Source organism: Eleutherodactylus coqui, chromosome 2, assembly GCF_035609145.1.
Source record: "Eleutherodactylus coqui strain aEleCoq1 chromosome 2, aEleCoq1.hap1, whole genome shotgun sequence".
NCBI classification, from domain to species: domain Eukaryota; kingdom Metazoa; phylum Chordata; class Amphibia; order Anura; family Eleutherodactylidae; genus Eleutherodactylus; species Eleutherodactylus coqui.
In genome coordinates this window covers 176,323,607-176,329,606 of record NC_089838.1, presented here as the reverse complement: position 1 = coordinate 176,329,606, position 6,000 = coordinate 176,323,607, and positions in this window count along the sequence as shown.

The following is a 6,000-nucleotide window of genomic DNA, read 5'->3' as shown; positions in this document are numbered from 1 at the left end:
ACTTGAAGAAGAAAAAGCACTAAATAAGCACAAGTGCTAAGCATATTCATCATATAGGGCCAAACAGCCATCAGATAATGTAAATACTGGCCAGGATACCTACTATCCACCAAGGGGTAATACCTATTTCCCCAGTCGTCTCCACGACAGCACTACTTGAGATAGCCTCTTCCTGATAGGATAGGAACACACTGAGAGGTTAAAAGCTCTCCCCTTCCCCACTTTCCTCAGTGTCTTCCTGTCCTGCCAGGAGGCAGGATCTCTGAGAGGGGCTGGTGGAGAAGCCAGCCGGAAGCCATACTCACGGGCGGATCGGAGGGCAGTGGGTCAGCCTGTCCTCCCTTCCAGCCAGACGACTCCCGGGATGCCACATGGGGTGGTAGCCCCTGGGCCAGGTTCCTCCCACGGCGGCCCATGGGGGGTACAAAGCAGAAGCCCCGGTCCTCCTCCTCCTCCCCGGGTATAGACCGAGCGCGGCGCTCCAGGAAGCCCTTTGACGGCATCGAAGGGGGCGGGGCACCGCATCACGTGTCTGGCGCGGTGACGTCATTGCGCTCGCGTCAGGAGGTGCACGGAGGGGGCGGGGCTTGGCGTAGGAGTGCCAGATTCAAAAAATAAGGAGCCTGAGAGAAGCAAAGAGTGGATATTGGTGGAAGAATAGAGCACCAGCAGTGCAGATGCCTGCCTTTCGGGATCTCCTCAGCACCCCAAATATTTACCAAAATTATGGCAGAAGTAGCCGCTTACCTGAGGAAGAAATCGGTCCTGATAATACCCTATCTGGACGATATTTTGATAGTAGCAGGGTCCAGAGAGCTCCAAGCGAAACACCTGGAGATAGTGCTCGAACTTCTTCAGTTCCTAGGATGGATCATAAATTGGGAAAAATCCCAACAAAGAGAAAATATTTCTGGGTATAACACTCAACTCGGAATCTCAATGCTCCTTTCTGCCCAAGGCAAAAGTACAAAAAATCCGGCGGCTGGTCAAAACCTTCCTACGGAGACAGTCATGCACAATCCGGGAAGCCATGTCCCTCCTAGGAAGCCTGACGTCATGCATTCCAGGGGTAGCATGGGCCCAGGACCACACCAGAGCCCTGCAAACCTCAGTCCTGTCAGTCTGGGACAAAAGATAGTCCTCTCTAGGGACAAGAATGTACATCCAGAACACAGTGAAAATATCCCTGCGCTGGTGGACATCCCCAGGGGGGTCCACTGGATACAGAACCCAGCCACGCACATCACAACAGACGCAAGAGCCTGGGGATGGGGAGCGCATGTGGGGGGCCAGTTCCTTCAGGGTCCATGGCCACAAAAGATAAGAGACCAATCCTCAAATTGCAGGGAACTCCAGGCCGTGTGGAGGGTCCCACAGCAGCTAGGAAACTCGCTACAGAACCAACATATAAGGATCCTGTCGGACAATACCACCGCGGTCGCCCATAGTCGGCGCCAGGGGGGCACAAGGTCTCCCGCCCTGCAAAACATCGCGCAGAAGATTTTCCGCTGGGCAGAAGGCCGGATCCTTTCGATTTCGGCAACACACTTGAAGGGGGTACTGAACCAAAAAGCGGATTTTCTCAGCAGGAGGCGGATAGACCCAGGAGAATGGTCTCTTTCCCAGGAAGCATTCAGAATCCTGACCAACAGGTGGGGGACCCCACAATTGGACCTATTCGCAACCAGGGAGAACGCCAAAGTGATCAACTTCTTCTCCCTCCGGCCAGGAGATCGTCCTACAGCAATAGACGCTCTAGGCCAGGACTGGGGAGAGGGGCTGGTGTGCACCTTTCCTCCAATACCGCTCATTTCCAGAGTCTTACAGCATTTCAGAACACAGGTATGCACGCTAATCCTGGTGACCCCCTTCTGGCCCAAGAGAAGTTGGTTCAGCCTTCTGACAACTCTGAGCGTCCAGGACCCAGTCATCCTTCCTACCTGGACAGATTTGCTATCACAAGGGCCACTGAACCACCCGGGCATAGACAGACTCCACCTAACAGCATGGATCTTGAGGAATCCACACTGAGAGGGAAGGGGTTCTCAGAGAGAGTGGTTGAGACGTTAATGTCAAGCAGGAAAAAGACAACCCACCTTATCTACCAGAAGGTTTGGAGAAGGTTTTCCTTATGGAGACAGGGAAGGGATTCCCAGGACTCTGTCCCAGACATTCCCTTGATCTTAGAGTTCTTGCAGTGGGGCCTAGAGATGGGCCTCTCTCCAAGTACCTTGAGGGTTCAGGTTGCAGCCCTTAGCGCTATATGTGACACAAGGTTCGCAGAGAATAGATGGGTCAGCAGGTTCCTTACGGCAGCAGCTAGACTACGACCTAGGCCCACAAATATGTTTCCAGACTGGAACCTTAATTAGGCCCTGAGGGCAATGTCAGCGGAACCATTCTTGCCAATCGAAGCATTACCAATAAAAATGCTCACGATCAAGACAGTTTTCCTGGTGGCTATCAGCTCCGCAAGGTGGGTTAGCGAGTTGCAGGCCCTGTCTATCCGCCACCCGCTCCTGAAGATCACGAATACCAAATTTGTATTTAAAACAGACCCTGCCTTCATGCCAAAGGTAGTATCTCATTTTCACATTTTCATAGGTCCCAAGCCGTAGTAATTCCCTCATTTTTTTAATAAGCCTAAGGACGAGGGAGAAAAAGCCCTAAACTGCCTGGACGTTAGGAGAGCAGTCCTAGGCTATATTGATGCGACAAGCCACTGGAGACGGGACGACAACCTGTTTGTCCAGTTCTTTTGCCCAAACAAAGGGAGCAAAGCAGCAAAGAGCTCCATAGCCAGGTGGATTCGCCTGGCCATTATAGCGTCCTATAGGGCCTTGGGGAAGGAAGTCCCCTCGGCTCTTAGAGCCCATTCTACAAGTGCAGTAGCGTCCTCATAGGCCGAACATAGCTCAGCTTCGGTCGAGCAGATATGCAAGGCTACAGTCTGGAAGAATCCGCACACTTTCATTAAACACTATAGGGCAAAGGTACAGCAGGATGAGAACATGGCCTTCGGCCGCAAGGTCCTCTCGGCGGCAATCCCACCCTAGAAAAAACTTTAGTTGGTATATCTCAGATGGTGCTGTCGTGGAGACGACTGGGGTAAAAGAGATTATACCTACCCGATAATCGGGTTTCCAGGAGTCTCGACAACAGCACCCGTACATTCCCTCCCGAAGAAGATAAATAAATAGGAGGTACCAAAAGTAACTATAGAATATAATTTCCCCCCCCCAAAAAAGAGACCCAGTTAGGTAAAGATTTAAAGGAGATGTCCCGCGCCGAAACGGGTTTTTTTTTTTTAAACCCCCCCCCCGTTCGGCGCGAGACAACCCCGATGCAGGGGTTAAAAAAACCACCCGCACAGCGCTTACCTGAATCCCGGCGGTCCGGTGACTTCAATACTTACCGCTGAAGATGGCCGCCGGGATCTTCTACCTTCGTGGACCGCAGCTCTTCTGTGCGGTCCACTGCCGATTCCAGCCTCCTGATTGGCTGGAATCGGCACGTGACGAGGCGGAGCTACACGGAGCCGCTCTCTGGCACGAGCGGCTCCATAGAAGAAAGCTGAAGACCCGGACTGCGCAAGCGCGGCTAATTTGGCCATCGGAGGCCAAAAATTAGTCGGCTCCATGGAGACGAGGACGCCAGCAACGGAGCAGGTAAGTATAAAACTTTTTATAACTTCTGTATGGCTCATAATTAATGCACAATGTACATTACAAAGTGCATTATTATGGCCATACAGAAGTGTATAGACCCACTTGCTGCCTCGGGACATCTCCTTTAAGTTAAGCTCCTATCCCGGCAATTCGTTAGAATCCACTGAGGAAAGTGGGGAAGGGGGGGAGCTTTTAACCTCTCAGTATGTTCCTGTCCTATCAGGAGGAGGCAATCTCAAGTGGTGCTGTCGTGGAGACTCCTGGAAACCCGATTATCGGGTAGGTATAATCTCTTTTTTTACCAACTAATGCTGCCCTCATCTTTTGGTTACCTAGTTTCAGTGATGATGTTTGGTTTCAACACTACTACAGATGATCGCTGGCTGCAATGACATGCTGACCTTGTTAATGTCACAGCTGTGGCAGCGTTTGTCAGCAGTGCTCACATCATGTTGCCAACTGTCCAGAAATTCCTGGACAGTCCGTAAAAATAGGGGATGTTGTTACAGTGTCCATGAAAATAATAGATTTTTTACGCTGGTGGTACTTCAGCAGGTTATTATGGCTGTAATTATCATAATGTTACAGCTTACAGTAAATGCCAGCAATGAGTTTACATCACTATCTGACCTAAAGACATGTACTATTTATACTCTTTATCATTCAGAATGGCCTTCCAACGAGTCCATAAAAAATGTTGACAGTCTGTAATTTTTGCATAGGTTGTTCAGAAAAATGAAAAAAATCAGGTTAGCAACCGCAGCTCACATATTGGGACAACACAACACCGCCCGCCCACACACAGCGATTGGTGATTGACAGCTCTTCCTGCTGTCAGGAAGTTCATAGAGGACAAGCTATCAACTATTCTGTATCGGGGAAAGCTGGATTAATTAAGCGCTGCGGAATAAGTTGGCGCTATACAAATAAACATTATTATTAATAGAATTTTGTAGAACAATTTACACGTTTTTCGATATAAATACTGTATTAAACAAGTGAAAGGGGTTAATATAATTTTGTGGAATGTGTGGGGTATGGGGGACAAAACAAAAAGATATGCTGTTTTTTCATCTATTCAAAAATTTCAACCAACTATTTACTGTCTATTAGAAACACACTTGACAGAAGATACTGTACACTTGCTACACCATTCTGTATGGGTGCATTCTGTTAATTCTGTGAACTCGAGTTATTCGCATGGAGTAAGTGTACCGATTCATAAAAATATATTTTAAGTGTGAGTCACCTTTTATAGATTCTATGGGGAGATTTGTTTGTCTTAAATGTATTATTGCGCCCAAAAAATATTTTTTTGGTGGCAACATTTATGCCCTCTCAGTATTCCAGCGAATGAATTAACCCCTTAGTGACGGCGCTATCGTAAAACTACGTCCTGCTGTTGCAGGACGTATATGGAGGGAGGTAGCGCCGCTATCTCCCTCCATACAGCGCGGGCGTCAGCTGTTTATTACAGCTGACACCCGCGGGCAATAGCTCGCGGCTATTAACCCTTTAAATGCCGCTGTCAATTCTGACAGCGGCATTTAAATCCCCCGAACGCTGTTTGGGGGTCCCGCACGGCCCCCCCCCCCGCAGTGAGATCGGGGGAGCCGTGCAGGTGTCATGGCAGCCGGGGGCCTAATGAATGGCCCCAGGGCTGCCTTAGCAGACTGCCTATCAAGCCATCCACACAGGGTGGCTTGAAAGACTGCCCGTAAAAAAGCAGTATGACGTAATGCCATAGCATTACGTCATACTGCAGGAGCGATCAAAGCATTGCATGTTAAAGTCCCCCAGGGGGACTTCAAAGTAAAGTAAGAAAAAAGATCAATAAAGTTTTTTAAATTTAAAAAAAAGAAAAAAGTTATAAAAGTTTAAATCACCCCCTTTTGCCATATCTATTATTAAAAAATCTAAATCATAAAAAAAAAATATGTATTTGGTATCGTCACATCCGTAAAAGTCCGATCTATCAAAGTAGTGCATTATTGTTCCTGCACGGTGAACGTCGTCCGAAAAAAAAATAAGGAACGCCAGAATTACACTTTTTTAGTTACCCTGTCTTCCAGAAAAAATTCAATAAAAAGCGATCAAAAAGTTGTATGTATTCTAAATTGATACTATCGGAAACTACAGGACATCCCGCAAAAATTGAGCCCTTGCACAACTATGTCGACAAAAAAATAAAAAAATTATTGCGCGCACAAAATGACCGCAGAAAATAATTGAAAAAAAATAAATATCTTAAAAAAAAATACAAGTACTACAGCAAAAAAAATAAACTATATAAGTTTGGTATCGTAGTAATCATACTGACCCATAGAATAAA